Genomic DNA, 17302 nt, shown 5'->3' with positions numbered 1-17302 from the left:
AAATGTAATTTGCCATGGTGAAGAAGGAGGAGGCAGTGAAGAGATTCAAAGTGATATAAAGTACCAGAGTGGACTGATTCAACCTCTCTTGGGTTGTTACGTGAGACTAAAACACAAAGGGATATTTAGTCTGAAGATGATGTGAACAACTGAATAACTGAAATAGTTGTATTGTAGGTCATGAGGCCAAGCAATACTTTAGGTTAACCACACTCTTTCATAATGTTCTGGTGTGCAGTCCTATCTGCACAAAACCATGCTGTGCTCCAAGTACTTCTTCCACAGAACTTAGTGTCCTTTGACATGGTTTCTGGGTGGGGATGAATGTGGAAACCTCTGGGAAAATGTAAAAATCCATCATTCCCTAAAGTATTACCCTCTAGGCAATGGTGCTATGCCCTAGCACTTGCAGAGAGTAGGGCGGAGGTGTCCAGCTCTTGATCCTTGTACAGGCAGAAAGGTTACTGTCAGAATAACTCCAGCTGGCCCTGAAGCTGCCCATTTCCCTAGAAGTCAAAATAGTCTCATCCACAAGCTAAGACCCCCAGGGTATATCAGTCATCAGGTTTTGAGACGTAAAGGAATATCCAACTGCCCATGTTTGGAAAGACACTGACTTAGACAGGATTTTAACCCTCTCTCTGTAGGACCTCATGTTAGCAAACACTGCAGACTGAATGTGATATGATGCAAGTTCTGCATTCTCATAATGGGAGTTTCTAATCCTGTCTTAGTCATTAAATTGCCCTTCCTGCCCTTAGCCTTTTGCATGGAAAAACTGACTAACTCACTGAGAAAAGGTCCCCTGTAAATAAAACTAGCCTTTCATTTTGTTGCTACTTAGTAAAGGGTGCTACCAGGGGACAGAAATCTCCCACTATTTTTCTTACTCAGCAAGCGAGAGTACATCAAAGAGCAAAGTGTGCTTGGTGGAGGTGCCTGGGGGAACAAAATGTGCCTTCTCTCTCCCTTAATATCAACTTAATATCTAAAATTATAGGAATTCCCATCTGGGATGCCCTTTGGACAGATGCATATATTTCTCAGATTACACGTAGTGAGGTGTTTAACAGGTCACACATCTCATTTGATAAAATCTCATAATGCTGAGAACTGAGCAATATTTTTTCAAAAAAAGAAATGTACAGTTTTAGATTTTCTACTTAGCAAATATTATGCAGTTGTGGCTTTAGAATTTCCCATATTTAATTTTCTATATGCTGTTCTGTTATTGATGGAACCTATCATGGTCATTTTTTACAGTTTCCTTCCTCTGCTTTTTTTTAAAGTTTAAAATCCCCATCTTGGAATCCTCTATACTCTGGTCCCAGTCCACCACTTTAATGCTGTTCACTTGCCTTACTTTCCAAGTCTATCCACATTTCTCTTTCACACTGTTATACCCAGTGAAGTTTCTGGAAGAAGGCACAGGAGGACACATCTTTAAGTCAGGGGGCCCTTCAGGCTCGTTGTTCCTGCTACCAGCAGAGGTGCACGTCTCAAAGTACATTCCACAGTGAGCACTGTGTGGCAGATACAGTCTGATCATTAGCAGAAGCTACTTGACTGATGAGGCTGACAGTGTCAAACCCAGATTAAGAGGTTTAAATCTACTAACATCCCTTCTAGGGGATGTAGCTCCTTTCTTGAGATGTGTCACTGAGGCATATTTTGGCTCAACCTTTCTAGACACCTCCTCTTCACTGACATTGCTTTCCTCACTGGAGGTATCACGGAGGTTGTATTGCACTGGCAGTATCCCTTGGCACAGAGTCAGTCTGACTCATCTTCCATTTCATTACAGGGCCTGAAAACAGCTGCAGCTGTCAGAGGTTTGCAGTTACTTTGAAACATTATGATAAAATTATACTTAACTAAATTATTTTATTAAACACAGCCTTCATGTTATCAGAAGAAAAAAAGGCATAAAAAAATCACACACAGAATCACACACAGAATTTACTAGGTTGGAAGAGACCTCCAAGATCATCGAGTCCAACCTCTGACCTAAAACTAACAGTCCCCACTAAACCATATCCCTAAGCTCTACATCTAAACGTCTTTTGAAGACTTCCAGGGATGGTGACTCCACCACCTCCCTGGGCAGCCCGTTCCAATGCCTCACAACCCTTTCAGTAAAGAAATTCTTCCTAACATCTAACCTAAAACTCCCCTGGCGTAACTTTAGCCCATTCCCCCTCGTCCTGTCACCAGGCACATGGGAGAACAGGCCAACCCCCACCTCACTACAGCCTCCTTTAATGTACTTATACAGAGCAATAAGGTCACCCCTGAGCCTCCTCTTCTCTAGGCTGAACAAGCCCAGCTCCTTCAGCCGCTCCTCGTAGGACTTGCTCTCCAGGCCCCTCACCAGCTTCGTCGCCCTTCTTTGGACCCGCTCAAGCACCTCGATGTCCTTCTTGTAGCGAGGGGCCCAAAACTGAACACAGTACTCGAGGTGCGGCCTCACCAGAGCCGAGTACAGGGGGACGATCACCTCCCTAGCCCTGCTGGTCACAGTGTTTCTGATACAAGCCAGGATGCCGTTGGCCTTCTTGGCCACCAGAGCACACTGCTGGCTCATACTCAGCCGACTGTCCACCATCACTCCCAGGTCCTTCTCTGCCTGGCAGCTCTCCAACCATTCCTCACCCAGCCTGTAGTTCTGCTTGGGGTTATTGCGCCCCAGGTGCAGGACCTGGCACTTGGCCTTATTGAACTTCATACAGTTGACCTCAGCCCACCGGTGCAGCCTATCCAGATCCTCCTGCAGAGCCTTCCTACCCTCGAGCAGATCGACACACGCACCTAGCTTGGTGTCATCTGCAAACTTACTGAGGGTGCACTCGATGCCGTCATCCAGATCATTGATGAAGATGTTAAAGAGGACCGGCCCCAGCACCGAGCCCTGGGGGACGCCACTAGTGACTGGCCTCCAACTGGACTTGGCTCCATTCACCACAACTCTTTGGGCCCGGCTATCCAGCCAGTTTCTAACCCAACGAAGCGTGCGCCAGTCCAAGCCAAGAGCAGCCAGTTTCTTGAGGAGAATGCTGTGGGAGACGGTGTCAAAAGCCTTGCTGAAGTCAAGGTAGACCACATCCACAGCCTTTCCCTCGTCCACCCAAAATGAAGTCTCTTGCAATGTGTCAAGGTCATGGTTCCCCATATTTGCTTGACTTTGAGCAATTGCACAGTAATCAGTAATTGCAAATCAAAAGTGAATACCCATTTACAGAGTGAAGAGAAAAACAACTCAGACAAAACACAACAGTAGAACAGCAAAATATAATACAGCATAATGTGATGTATAGTGTAATGTGGCAATCTACAACTGAATATTTTGCTATTACTTGAACTTGTTTTAACTGTACATGGAGAGTGTTTCATGAGTATACTATTTTTTCCTTCAATTTATCATTTCCTTTTAAGGGGACAATGACAAACAACGGTTCCTACCTTCTGCATAATTTCTGGAAGCCTTAATAACTTTCTTTTATGTATGGTGTATGAAAGTTTTCATATGCGTATACATTATAGATAAGTACATGAAAACTGCACTCCAAGAAATGCTGAAGTCCATTTATTAAAAAAGAGACCCATGTATAATATCAGTCTCTAGCAAACATAAGCGTATGAACTTGGCTTGCAAGAATGGGTCCTGCTAGCATTAGTAGGCTTTGCTCTGGTAGCCAGGAACACATCACAGGCTGCAAAACCCACACAAGAGGTTGAATAGATATTTGGATGGGCTTTGCAGGGTGTGCAGAACTCTATGATATTGTGACTACCACAATCAGCCCTTGAATTAGTTTTCTTAAAACTGCAGCCATGACAGAGTATATACATCCTTGAATATATGGTGGTTCACCTCTAACTTCTGTTTCTAAACTCTCCTGGGAATAGTTTTGAATCTATTTCTACCATTCCAGGCAGATTTTTTTATTATTATTATTTTTATTTATAAAGAAAATAGATATACTTTCAAAGCAAGAAGACAGATTATACCTACTTAAGAATCAATTTTAAAAAATATTTTTGAACCAAAATGCGCTCTTTAAAGTTAACTGCATTTATGTGCAATTATACAATTTCAAACTAAGGTAACAATGCTGGATCAAACACAGCTTTCTGTAAAAAGAACATTTCCTTTACAAAATTATGAGAGGCATTACAACAATATAACAGGTATTTTCTGGAGCATTCAAAGGTTCCTATTTGATTTCAGTGATTAAATATATTTTCCTGCCAAGGAGAATCCCGTCATTCAAGCCGAGCCTTGGGCTGTTTTTCTTTCTGAAGTTTAATACAGAAACTAGCTCTCACTTTTTTTTTTTTTCCTAAGCCATTTTCCATAAAACCAAATGGATTTTCAACATACCATTACAGTGAGGAGGGTAACATAGCATTTTTTTTAAAAGAGGTCTGAGACAAAACAACTTAGTTTACTGTATCCTCTCTGAGATGGAGTTGGCTGTAATTTTCAAAAATTAATATTCCTTAGAGGCAAATAAATAGTCTTCTGCTGATGGCCAGGACCAGCACAAGCAAGGTGAAACTGGCTGGAAGCAAGAGGTAAGGCTATATGGAAAGTTTCTATAATCCTAGCAGTGTGAAAAGGTAAGTGGCACAAGATATAAGCAAACCAAGCTAGAGGTTCAGGGCAATACTCTCTTGGAGTAAGATGTGCAGGCAGCAAGTTGACATTTATGTTGTTTCAGAGTAATATATCAGAAGGAAAACAAGCAGTTGCTGTTCCTGATGATGTCAAGGTGATGGCATGATGGAAGTCTTCATACTATCCCTGGAATTGCAAGGCAGGAGGCACTTGCTCTCTGGGTGGCTCTAGGCAAGGGCTGCTACTTGCATAGTAGCCACTGTACTCTTAGAAATGGCATAATCAGAGTCAATATATCTGAGGTCAGATTAAAGAGAAATAGATTCAAAATACCCCTTGACATTCTTGCATTCTGTTTTAAAGGTCTTTAATTTTCTTTTATCTCTGTATTCCCCACTCCTGGCCATAGCCTGAGCTCTGGAGGAAGGATAGCTATTTCTGGCCTCCCTGCTAGAAGCTAAAAGCATACATCATGCCAAAAACACAAGATCAACTATTCTATGAGAGGTTTCATGGTAACTCCCATCAAGAGGCTCTGATAAGGTTCGAATAAGCTCTGCAACTTTGGCACTTACGTAAACTAGACACTTCTCTTGCTGTCTAATTCATGCTGAATGTCTGCACAGAGAAATGAGAAACCTTCTCCGCTCAGCACAGGCAGTTGTGTCCATGAATTCAGACAGCAGACTTTAACGGGGCCAACTTGGAGCTGGTGAGTAAGAAGCAGACGGGATGGTTGGCTCCGTCCCCTCACCACTATCTGCCACGCACAGTGGCTAAGCTAGCGTGAGAAAGAAGATTAGTAACAAATTACTCCCCTCTTCTCTGTAACGCCTGGGAGCAAGGATGATGCAAGAAGGAACCTCCTGCATGGAGGTTTGCCCCCAGCTTAGACTGCCACCTCTCTCCTATCCCAGCCCAGCTTAGGTGCCATCAGATCTCCAGAGCTCTGCCCTGCAATTACAGTACCATCCACTTACAGCAGAAAAAGGGAAAGGGAGAAAAAGGATGGAAACTCTTACATTACACAGGCGCTGGGAAATAGGAAAAAATTTTTTGCTGCTCTGAGGAGGACAACAGCACAGCATGGCACTGGCACAGGAAGATAACAACAATAGGAGACTGAACTCATCAACTCTAATTCTAATAATGAAGAAAAGAAGCCAAAGCTCTTACAGAAGAGGTGATAGCAAACAATTATTCTCGCAACCCTAACATTTCTAAACATACCCACATGAATGCTTAATTTCTGTAAATTTCAAAACCTAGAAAAGATACAAAGTGAAATAAATGATTCAGTCCTTAAAAAGACTAGAGAGAGAACTGGGTAACTCTAGCTCTGGCAACCTGACTTCAGTTCCAGGTAAAATATTAGCAAAATCTGAGAGGAGCACCTATTTTTAGATGGACAGGGCAGACAAACCTATTGGCTTAAAGCCAAGAGGGATTTGTAAATCAGACAATGCCAAAGAAATCTGATAGGCTTTTTAATGTGGAATCTGAGTGGGTGTTGGTTTTTTGTTGTTGTTGTTTTTTTGTTTTTCTAAAAGACCTGTGCCATATGGAAACAGCTTAAATAATGCCTAGACAAGAATTCAATAAAGGGAGTAGCGAAAACTTCACATGCATAATGTGTCCTTACAGAAAGTCCTTGTACTTCCTTAAATAGTCTCCTTTTACCTAGGTGCTTTCTTTACAATAAGACAAAATGGGTTTTACTCAAAATAATTCAACAAATAAACACAGAGGCCACAGAGAAAGGATAGACAGCAGACTCTCCCACTCTCCCAGCATCTCTCTTTCTGTCTTACTCCTCTCTTACTTTCCCTCTCTCACACATGCTCTTGCATATAAACATATACCTTCATGCTTATCCTGACAGAAAAGTGTTCATATTTTTTTGAGATTCTGGCTGCAGGCTTTTGAATCCAGCAATAGTAAAGGATGATACTTACAAGGGCTCGGGATAAAGAGAAGCTCAGTGTTCAGAGTCTCAAGAGATGGAATCAATGTATAATTTACTAAGGAATTACACCCAGAGGATGCTTGGTCATACCAAACTTTTTATTAAGATAAACGCACAACATTACTGATGTGACTCAGAATTAAGTCAGGACAGCCTCTGCTCTTCTCCGTATGGGATGGGGTTGGAGGGAAGCATTTCCTATTAAAATCAGGCATTGTGTGCATGACTCTGCATATACTTGGTCAGTGCTAAGGTAAGTTTGGTATCCTTTTCTTTTTGCGCGGATTTTGAATTCAAAATGAGAAACAGACATGATTCTTCTTGTGTGGGATCAAAAGAAATTCTTCTTTCTTTTCCTAAGCCAATAAAGCAACGGAATGGCATGGTAATGCCTTCTCTCTTTTTTTTTTTTTTTTTTTGAGTTCATATTGGAAGTTATTAAAGCCACTTTGATTTTTCTTGCAGTTCTAGAGGAGAATGCATTAGAAGCTGCATGCCAGGAAAATTCAATTGAAAAGGAATGCACTGGTCCCAGCTGCCACCATAGCTCACCCGTGGGCCTGCTAGTTTCCCCCACCCCTCTCTCCCCAAACAAAGCTTTATCTGTTTGCTGTGGTACAGTTTGGTGCCTCACACAAAGCCACGAGGACAGCAGGCCTCCAGGAGGCTACCCTTCTTTCTGAGGTGCTCTGCTTTGCTTTCTCTTTACAAGGTAATTTCACCTGCATTATTGAGGTGCAAGACATTTTAATAAGTATTCCTGAACAACTGAGTTTCTCATATAGCTGTGCTCTCTGTAACACAACTTATCTGCTCTAGTATTTTTGCCCAGAGAGAGTCTGAGAGCTTGATATATTTCTCTAGGATTTCTGGATACCTCTAAAGGCTAGACGGGTGAAACCACGGACAGAGTTACCGGAGAATGGTCATGCTGGTGTTACAGCGAGTATACTCATGTCCCCTTGGGCATACACGGTCGATCCAGACAGAAAGGTTACTGAAATTCTAGGAAACCCCTTGAACTGTCATCATTGCTTATGAATTTGTATACAGAAATCTAATACATAGAGACTGTCTGATTAGACGTAATTCTGTGCCTAATCTCTGCCTATCAATTTCCTTGCCCTTTATGAAAAAAAAAATCACAGGAAAAGATTCCAAAAATTATTCTGTCTGCCACAGAGAATCAAATCCCCACCAGCAAATGCAATATGTACTCAGTGACTTATCACAGCAGTTGCTGCTGTGAACGCTGTAGAGAGCTGCAGAAAAACCTTGGGATGGGTCCTCTTGGGAGCTCTTCCATCTGGTTGCCTCCTGTAACAGTGTCACTTTATTGCAGACAATCCTGTGCAAAATCAGCTTTAATGACTCTCTATAGTAACAACTATGTTGACTAGAGCAAATGTTTGCAGGATGGTGCCCTCTGTCTTGTATTTAATGCAGAACCACATTGTGAGCAGCTGTCACAGCTGTAACAGATGTAATGGTACATGAAGGAAAGTTCATGTCCTCTGCCCTGGTGTGAACATCAATTGCTTTCTTTGCTTAGCAGTTTCAGTGCAGGACTTGCAACACGGTAAAAATTGGAAGTGACAGATCAAGCTAGAGGCTGTGGTGGACATTGAATAGTTCTTCCAGATGGAGACTTTATTCCAGAAACTAGTAGCGAAGCTAAAACAATAGTAAGCTGGCAAAAGAAAGTGCAGTTTTTCCCTGTTCTAGGAAATCTTTCAAGTACTCAGTTAAGAATAACTGTGAACCACACAGGTATATTGCATTTTACCTCTCCACCAAGTTTTGCTTAGTAATTTCTGAGCAGCAGACTCCTTGATTGTTGGTACATTGTCATTTGCAGAGCCCAATGATGGAAATTAAATTGTCAAATTCAAGTAAGATCAAGTTGCTTTCTTAGCTGCAGCCTAGCAATACCTTCCCTAAATAACTAAGCCTTCATCCCAGACTGTTTCCCAACCATCCTTAAGTAGTCAGAGTCTTCCAGGCTTAAGAGAACCTTCTCTTACATGCATCACACAGCTGAGTAGAGCTGGCCTGAGTGTATTTTGAGCAAGGAACCAAAATTATGTGAATATTCATTTCTCCAGCTTATGATCTGAGACCCAAATTGGTATCAAAAGTGTCTCACAAGATCTATGCTCATATAATTACATCCTTATATCTGGTCCAAATAAAAATCCCTATATATGCGTACACATACTCTAGTGACTGCTTAAAAAAACACCAGTTGATTTCTAGAGGTCTCCTCAGAATTATATTTCTGTTTTCTTGGGCTGGATTTCATTTCATTTCAAACAAGTCAGCTACATGAGTAACTAATTACAGTCTTTTCATATTTTTGGCACTTTTTCTCTAGTACCTAGAGAGGTTTCAGTGGTTACTGACAGCTCCTATCCAGCAATACTTTATTACTCCTATAATGTACTCATGACAGGAAATGCTACAAAATCAAATTTTTAAGAAAATAGAGCTGAAAAATATCTTGAAGGATGATTTCCTGCATCTCCTATGCCAAAGCAAGATCACCTACCCTAGTATTATTCCTATTATTTTCTTTCTAAAATGACCACAAATCTTCCAGTGGTGAAGAATGTATGCCCTCCTTGAAGATGTATTGCATTGCTTCATTGCCCTCACACTCCCACCATTTTTCTAATGTCTCAATTAAATTTTCTGTGCTAACATACCTGGAAACATGGTGGTGAATTTTGATTTATAAGTTGCAGATATAATAGTTTCAGGGAAAACTTACGGAGGAACTTTGAAAGAAGGTGACTAATGCAATGACTAAGGACTAATGCAATTTTTACTTCATATCAGTATTTGTTAAATACCTTTTATATTTATTTTTATAACTAAAGAAAAGATCTGAAAACCTTCACAACGGATTATTTTTAATGATTTAATTATGAGGTTATGAGGTTATGAGTTTTCTTATATAAGTACCATCATCTGTTTTATTCCTGCAGGATTTTCAGCAGTTATTGTTATTACAGATGAGACCTTGGTACTCCTAATAACACCAAATGTTATTTTGGGCATCCATTCACATAATACTTTTGTAAGAAAGAGCTATGCCAGATTACCAGTGGGATGTGATTTGATATGAGTTACTTATCAAGAACTGACATCAGTGTTTCTATTTTTATTGTTGAAAAATTTCTGCACAAAGCTGTAAAACATTCATGTCTAGCAAGAGGAAACAGATGAGGTGTACCTTACACATAGATATGTGATGCAGTTACTGGAAAAGTAAAAAGCTGATATGTTAGCATTGCTAGTGCACTGAACAGTTGCCTGTCATGGATAAAAGACATGCTAAAATTTTGTCTAGGTCCATCTAATGTTGAACACAAACTGATACTACTGAAGGCTGGGTGACAGGTAGACTATGGGTTTTGGGGAGAGCTGCAGGGAGCAAGCTTGAGCTAGTGTTGGAGGAAGGGGACATGGAATGGAAATGTCATAGCATGGGAGATGACCAGAGCAGAGGGGAAAGGATGGAGGGAAAACTGTTAGGAGCACCATTAACAGTACAGTGAGCCAAGCATATGTTAGCCTAAGCCTCCTTATAGAAGTGCCATAGACATGAGCTCATGGACACATAATCACAGAATTTCTAGGTTGGAAGGGACGTCAAGATCATCAAGTCCAACCTCTGACCTAACACGAACAGTCCCCACTAAACCATATCCCTAAGCTCTACATCTAAACATCTTTTAAAGACCTCCAGGGATGGTGACTCCACCACTTCCCTGGGCAGCCCGTTCCAATGTCTAACAACCCTTTCAGTAAAGAAGTTCTTCCTAATATCCAACCTAAAACTCCCCTGGCGCAACTTAAGCCCATTCCCCCTCGTCCTGTCACAACACTACAAAAATTACTTTATACCAAAAAGAGAATCTTTCCTTGCCACAGATATTTGTGTTCCTAAACCTCTGAGCTAAAGCTTTTGCAAAACAATGTAGCACTGTTCGCATCCAGTACATCCTACATACTGGAATATGTATTCGCATCCTGCATATCCTACATACATTAAAGCCAAGGTCACCAGACAATAGCTTGTAATGGAGCTCTCAGCTCACTACAAGCAGGAGTTGTCAAGTAGTTAGATGTCATCTCAGCCTTTTTCCTAAAGAGGAAAGTAGAGCAAGTCTTCAGTAGAGCTGAGTAAAAGAAACATTTAAAGCTAAAGCTTAAATTAGAAACAAAGAACATGAAAGAAAAGCTATTTACCTCATTGAGACCTAACTTATGCTCAGTTACAAAGCAACTCATTCAGATGATCAAATAATTGTTAAGCTTTAAAAAAATGAAGCTTTAGTAAGAAGGATTTAAAGGGGGTTAGTGTTGAATTTTATAGGCCTTGCCAAAGTGTAATCTGAAGTCTTACATTTTTGTTCCCATCTTTAGCATGCTGTAGCTTGAATCATAAAGCTAGCATCTTGGCTGTGGGTCAAGATCAACTGAAGTCACATGCAGGATGAGGTGGTGAAGGTGACATTATTTCTCCTACCTGGCTCAGGGAAAAAAAATGATAATCTCTGCAACCTTTGAACAATTTAGGTTCATAAGTTTGTGACAAAGACTCTCAAGTCCAGTTTTCCACATCTAAATACTCTCTTTACTATCCAGAGTAAGAAAGTGCTAGACAAGACTGGATATAAATTCATCACTGACCTGGGACATACAGTGCTGTGCTCTTTGATCATATGATTGACAACTGGCAAGAGTCTGCATTGTTTCTCTGTTACCTAGTGAGTATATTTGTGAGGTATTAGGAGCATGACAAGTGTCAGTACGGGGCAAGAGAGGAAAAGGGTGAAAAACAAACAGCGATAAACACCCCTATCAGAAAGAGTGCTCCACAGTGAAATTAAGTGGATGGGTGGCTCAAATTCAAATACCAATTTTTAATACCCCTCAAAATCTCATGGAGTACAAGAGAAGTGGGTCCAAAACAAGACTTCACAGCATGCTCATCTGTAAATGGAGCAGCCAGAGCAACACCGCTTTTTGGAATTTGGAGTGCTGATTTTGTGACTTCTAGGCCAAATAGTCGTAATCAGAGAATTAATTAACTGGGATCATTCAGAACATGATCAAAGCACTATATGAAGGCTCTTGCATATCTCTTTATGAAATATGCTAATGGAATAATCATAACTTCTCCAGAATTGGGAAGGAACTTCAACCCTCCTGCAATGCAGCTGCTACTAAATAGCACCGATGAAGAGACTATCCTTGCCATCAACCACTGCCAGCATTTCTTGCATCTTTCCCAAGGTCTTGGCATGGGCCATTGCTGGAAGCAAAAAACTGAAGCAGCCCAGACTAACTGTCTCTAAGACACCCATCATGAGAGTTGGTTACAGCATGAAGATGAGGTCACAGCTGCTGACGTACAGAAAATAAATAAATAAATAAATAAAATAATAAAAAAATAATGCTTGTGCCTGTGCATCCCCAAACTGGAGTGTTTGACCCTGACAGGCTGCCTTGGGAGCCCTGACAGTGTTGCTGGGGAAGTCAGCATCCTGGGGAGACATGAAACACAACTGGATAGTTTCCACCTCAGCTATTTCCCAAAACATCACCTGAACTAGTATCTTGGTGCCTCCAAAACATTTAATTAAGTGGAGCAAACTCCTATTTTGGTGTCTGAACAAAAACATTCAGAAGACATTGGGGGGTTCAGCTCACCTCATCCCTGACACAGAGCATCTCAGTGCAGCCTGGACTTTTTCCCCTCTCAGACACCTTCCTGCCTACAAACCTGATGCTGGATGAGCCCTCTTGCAGTGGAGGCGGGCAACTTGAGTCTCTCTGGGGCAATGCATGATCTAGGGGCAGAGCAGTAAAGTGATCATTACTTAAATACTCCTTGGGAATAAAAGTAAACCTGGCAGCTTCTTCACATGTGGGCATTGTGCCCAACTGTAAGCAAATTACTATGTCTCTGCAGTCACTCACACCTCTCACTACCTTGAAATTAAAAATTGATCCTGTCAACCAGGCATAAATCATATCAAGATCTTAAATAGATTTGTTTTCAAAAGGCAATGTGATATGAAAAATATTTTTATGAGATACAGTTCACCTGTCTACTTCACTCCTTACACTTAATCAAACCTCAACAATCATACATCATATTAAAGGTGTAAAAGTAGCTTGAAGAGTCCGTACTTTTCTTTCTGTTTCAATCTATACAGCAAATTAAAATATTTACTATATAAGTGCCTGTTTGTGTACATAAACTTCTATAGGCATACACATGTTCTGCACTCTGCATTATTATTATGTAAATAATACAAACCTACAAAAATTGGAAACCCAAAACTGTAGATGATTAAGATATGCATATATATATATAGTCCCCTAAAAGTTTAGAACTCTACAGCTTTGCGATAAATGGCATGTTTTGCTGTGTAATGACATAACTTGCATATTTCTTGAGATCCTAAGTAGCTGATCTACATTTAACTGATTCCATGGGTATCTCCTGTACCAGGTTGTGCCCGGAAGGATTCACATGAGTTTTATGCAATAAAAAATTAATACTTGCAGACCAATATCCCTGTATGACGAGCTTAATCTACCTTCTCAGGAAGTACTGCAGCATTCCAGGCCTCTGAATAGCTTTGAACAGCTGTTGTTAAAAAAATAACTATGACACAATAGCACAAAGACTTATGTCCAGACCCACTAAAGGTAGTTCAAAGTCCTGGTGGACTGAGAATCTAAAATGAGGACTCTTGTGCTTCCAAATTGCTGTAAACCAAGACTCGGGTTGAGAAAATCAAGCAATTTCTTTGTCCCCCAAAACACATCTTTACATGGTTTCATGCCTAAGAAACCTAAGAAAGGAATATTTTTGCCATAGGAAAATAGGAACTTCAGCTTCCTTACGCTGTTTCTTATTTCCAGTCTTGAAATATCATTAAATATAAGAGCTGTAGGTAACTGTGATCACTTTCAAAGGTGTTCATCTTTCAAGAGGGCTAGTTGTTCATTTTTCTTTCAATTAAAATGAATGGAGAGCTTTGCATGCAACACCTTTCACACCTAATGTTGGAGAGTCAGGTTGCATGGGTATTTGATTTCCAGCCCAGCAAAGGGTGGCAAAAGTCTTAATCTCAACAAAAGGGAAGATTGATGTGGGTTTCCTGGAACACCTGCTGCTGAAGTCATTAATGTTTGGGGTACCGTCCTTCCTACAGTGACATCAGCATGAACCGTCCTCTTGCTTTTCACAGAAAGAAGATCAGGCCCTTACTGAACAAGATTAATAGTAGCAAGCCTGCCATTGATTATATGCTGCTGTCCTCACCATGTCAGAGGGCAAACCAAGGGGTGAATTACAGCTACCCAGGGACTCCAAAACATGAGAAGAAATCAAACTGATGGAGGCACACTGGAAATTAAACCATGCTGTATCTGAGTGAAAGCGATTCAGAAAGCAGAAAGGCTTACTGTTCCTGTTACTTACAGCCTGCAACAGCCCAAATCCTGCAGAGCTGTTTCTTTAGAGCTTCTCTTTGGTTACTGTATGTAAGGAGGTTCTTACACTACTCACAACTACACTCCTGTAATGATTATTCTAGAGCAACTGTGGATTTGTCAGAGACGTCAGAGGAAGAATTCTCAAGAGGAAAAGATAATATTAATATGACAACGATCTGCAATGGAAGGGGAGTGGGATGCTGAGCTTAACAAGGTGGACAAGAAGAGACCTCACAGACAAGGACACGACCAGACAACACCCAACTGAGGTGAGCAGAGCAGGGTTGGTGGCAGTAACCAGGTCAGAGACAGTTCAGAGATGGCAAGACATGTCCACACAGATGGGGAAGGTCTGAAGTCACATCAGGAAATCAATCTATGGATTAGGGTGAGTATCTGGATCAGCAAGGTACGAGGCCAGGCAGGGCATGGCTGTAGCACAGCTCAGGCAGAACCTGATGGTTTGGTCTTCAGCCTAAATGCAAATTCCAAGTAAAGAGAGGAGTGCGTGCTGAGACTTCCTTCAGCTTCTTCTCAAAGCACTCTAGTGGTCTTTTCACAAGACACAGCATAATCTCTCAGTGACACCAAGTGAAAACAACAGATTTTCTCCAGGACTACTCTTAGTGATATGCTTAGACCTTCCAAGGCCTTTTGAAATGTTTAATCCTGATTCTCATTTGGTTTAAATACTGTGGACTGCTGAACCACACTTTAAGGAGCAATTAGTATCTTCTACTGGCCATTCACCATCTCACAGTTGCATCTTTCTGCTTTTGTCTCTGGCTGAAAGCAGCTAACCCATTGTGGTAGATGGGTTTATCTCCACTGTGAAGCACATTGCTATTTGTACAGAAGATGGAGTTTTCCTTACTGCTGTGCATCTCTCCAAATGTGCTACATTTCAAACCACCCCAACTCTACCAGAGTCTGGGTGTTATTTGAGAAGATTTTAGCCTCAACTTCTTTGGGCCAGACTGGAGACCTAAGATCAAGGGGCTTAAAAACTGGAAGACAAATCAAATAATTCAAATATTATTATTTTTAAGGTATTCTGAAGGTGTTTAAGCCACCTCCTATGTTTTCTGTATCTCAGCAAGACTTACAGGGTTAGCCAAATCTATAAGAAATGTCTTCTCATTGTTATTGAATTCTGCTCTCATGAGGCAAAGAAGTCAGCCTAGACCCTTGGGCCAGTACAAACTGATAGTATTCCACACAGATTTGCTGAGTTTTCATTTTGCCTGAAGGAAAAATATTACATGGCTTCACCAGCATTCTGCTTGGAGATCATATCATAATGATTAGCTACATTCCAGTTTAAACTGTCATTAATATTCCCCATATGTAATTAATGCCTCTAAATCTACAGAGAGATATCATGACAAACTACCAGCTGTCTTTCTTTTTATTTCATTGTGGTTCTTGAACCCTTGGATTAGGTTATGTGTTTCTGGAATGTCAAATAAGGAATTTACTTTTCCATCCATCAGTTTACACTCTGCATGCAGTTTAATGGCATCTTGCTAATACAGCCTGGTTGCACTGTAATTCACCTTATAATCCATTGTATCAACACGGACTGTTCAATGTGCAACTTCCTAACAAGGTGGCTGGTGTTTCTTAGGCGCTATATTGCTCTGGGAGAGTGGCATTTCAAGATGTTCCCCCTACTCCCAGGCTGTCTGACTTGAAGCTCCCTGCTGTCATAGTTGGACCTGTGGAAATATCTTCCTTTATCAGAAAAAGCAGAAGAAATGCTGATTTGGCAAAAAGTGCCCATCGGCTCCAGAAATTCCCTTCTTCTCTAGTGCATCCAGAAACTTAGATCTGGGGTGTGTTGTTGAGTAATATGAAAAAAAAATACTGTTTCCAGGTGTGCCAGTGGAGGGCTGCTTGCTGTCTCTTTTGGGCACTTTTAACAAATGCATTGGATGCTGCTAATTATTCTACTTATCTCTTCTGTTGCTTCAGGAACAGCAGAAAGCTGGACCAGGACAAATTGAGCCTGGCTGTTGGCTGCAAGATGGGCCCAAGATCTTGACAGTCTCTTTCCTGCCTGATCCCTCACCTGCCACGTGCCCACACACATCTGACCTTACCTCAAATATGCTCTTCTAACCCTACATATATAATGGGAATAAAGGTGTTTTTTCAGAGCACTGTGAAATCTCCTGGTGATAGTGGTATAATAAGAGACATGATAAAAATACCATATATAAAATAGTAACTGTAGTGGTGGCAATGCACTCAAGTTTTAAAAACTCAAGTTTTAAAAATCTAGGCCTCTTTTGAGTAAACCAATGGGAATTTCATAGGTAACTCTGACAGTTTTGGTCCGAAACATGCCACAGGAAATTGACAGGATGTCTGCATGTAAGACAGATAGAAGTTAGATAAAATACGGCTCTAAACCAGCGGCAGATTTCAGCAGAATTCCTTACTCAGGTAGGTAGTGACTGCATGTGAAGTGCCACTTGCAGGCCAGTTGGTAACCCACGGGCACTTCTGGCAGGTGTAAAACAAAAAACAAACAAACAAAAAAAGGCAACAAAATACCAAGAAAATGCTACATTTTGGCAAGCGCCCTCTGCTGTCACTGTCAAGTGATTTTGTTCATGGTGCACTGAGTTTTCTAGCTTTTCTGTAGCATAGGAGTCCTTAATTGCATTGTCTAACAGAGTATTACAGGAAATGTTTCTGTCTGAAATACACCATATTTGTAAACTTGACTGAAAGCAGAACTGAAAGCCACTGTAAAAAAAAGAGATTAAAAAATACAGATTGTGTTTTATGGTCTTGGTGTCTCTCCAGTCCCACAACTGAATCTGTTCATACAGACAGCAGCAGGCACATGCAAAGCCATTACCCTCAGTTTGTGCACAGATGCAGGGGTCTGCTCCTGTGGTTTAGAGAGAATCTGGGAGTTTGTCTTGACTTTGTTTGTAAAAGAATGTTTTTTAAACTATGAAACCATAAGAATTGCCAGTGTCAACAAAACCTAACTAGCAAAGAGCCTGAACAACCAAGTCGGTCTCAAGTGTTATCCTGATACATCAGTGTGTTTGCAGTCATTCTTGTGTTTGGCAATTACCTATGATTGTTTAGATGTTGTCACGAATGCAGGGTCAGCTCTCATTAACCAAAAAGAAGGTTAATAGATTTGTGTTTGGTAGCCAGGACACTTTTTTTTTTTT

At 40.9% G+C, this 17302-nt stretch overlaps 1 long non-coding RNA gene across 3 annotated transcripts in view; it reads left to right on the top strand.

Annotated features, from left to right (window-relative positions):
• Window positions 1-17301, top strand: part of LOC137846130 (uncharacterized) — a 49150-nt gene extending 31849 nt beyond the window's left edge. For all 3 annotated transcript variants that reach the window (XR_011090394.1, XR_011090395.1, XR_011090396.1), the window contains exons 3-4: window positions 14207-14374; window positions 16080-17301. This is a non-coding gene — a long non-coding RNA (uncharacterized lncRNA). The remainder of the gene's footprint in view (window positions 1-14206; window positions 14375-16079) is intronic.
• The last annotated feature ends 1 nt before the right edge of the window (window position 17302 follows it).

This window comes from Anas acuta, chromosome 1, assembly GCF_963932015.1.
Source record: "Anas acuta chromosome 1, bAnaAcu1.1, whole genome shotgun sequence".
NCBI lineage: Eukaryota > Metazoa > Chordata > Aves > Anseriformes > Anatidae > Anas > Anas acuta.
The sequence above is the reverse complement of the archived record's forward strand: the minus strand, read 5'-3'. Positions and strand labels throughout refer to the sequence as shown.